The sequence below is a fragment of the Arvicanthis niloticus genome, chromosome 12 (assembly GCF_011762505.2).
Source record: "Arvicanthis niloticus isolate mArvNil1 chromosome 12, mArvNil1.pat.X, whole genome shotgun sequence".
Classification (NCBI taxonomy): domain Eukaryota; kingdom Metazoa; phylum Chordata; class Mammalia; order Rodentia; family Muridae; genus Arvicanthis; species Arvicanthis niloticus.
In genome coordinates, this window is record NC_047669.1 from 31,750,890 (window position 1) to 31,752,310 (window position 1,421).

Consider the following 1,421-nt stretch of genomic DNA (forward strand, 5'->3'; position numbering starts at 1 on the left):
AGGCCAGAGCTTCAGCCACAGATCTCTTCTTCCAAGCACTTAATCACATTAGTTACAATCTTCTTCTTGCTCTTCTAAGTGCAATTTCAATTTCAATTCTCCTTTGACCCTTTGAGTTACCTAATGAACATCTTTACACTAGCAGTTCTTTACAGGATTCACTGCGCTGCCTCTCTTGGGAGTCAGGGTCCTTGACTAGTACAACACCCTTGACTGCCACAACTCCTGTTACAATCCAGTTCCGGGACAGAAAGATCACAGACTCTCAATGAGGATTACAAATAACTTGCTTAAGTTGGAGAAGACTTACTTTGTTCTGGAATGACTTCAAAATATGCCCGGATCCCTGCCAGCCTCCGTACATAAGGAGACTTCAGTGTCACCAACATGAGGTTGTTTGTAGAAACGAAGGACATTAGTGTTCTTGTGGGTTCACAGATTCTGCAAACCAGATAACAACACATGGATAACTGCTTAGTTCATGAACTGGCCTCCATACTACAGCATCCCACAGATCTCTAGAGCCAGCACTGAGTTCTGTGTTAGTCTCTGTTGGTCAGACCTTCATCAACGAGTAAATGTAGCACTCGACAGATGGAATAGAACTGGGAGAGAAGTAGATGCATCTGTCTAGTAATGCTACTATGATTTTCTCAGATGTCCATCCTTGGACTCCCCTTGAGATATATAATGATATACAATAGCTTAGCTCGATGGATTAGCTGGATGAAGATGTTAGACAATCAAGCAGTTAAATCTATGTAAGCTCCAGTGTTCTTTCCATGAAATGGTAATGCTTGTGCTGATGTTTGCCCCATTGTTCTCCAGTAAAGATCAAAATGAGATAATAGCACCAAGTATCTGGAAGGATGAGAAGAAGCTAACTATTACTGAGGGAGACATGAGGGAACTTTCTCTTCATTGTATATGTTGTGTTTGGACTATTAACATGTATGTTACTCACCAAAATATAAATATGCAATATCTAAAGCACTGTGATATGTATAAAGATTGCTAAAAATAAGATAATTTACATACCCTTTTAATACAGTGCCTAAATAAAGCTTAATTGCCATCATTAGTCTGTTGGACATTAAGCACCCGTAAATAGAAATTTACTATTAAATTTTAAAATTAAGATACAGATAAGTATTTGTGTATTTAATAAGTATATGAATAAATAGATTTTTTAAAAAAATTAACAGAAATTTGCTGGAGAATGAACTTGTAAAGTAATTGCTAATACTTCATCTGACCTTGTTTTGCTCTATAATGAGCACATGCTATCTTTGTAATTAAAGAGATTTTTAATTGTTTAATGTGACCTAATCATCATAGGGTATTTATTCTCATGCTCTACTGATATAATGGGTGTTACTCAATTCATAGTGAAAGTCAAATTACACAAAACATATGATATA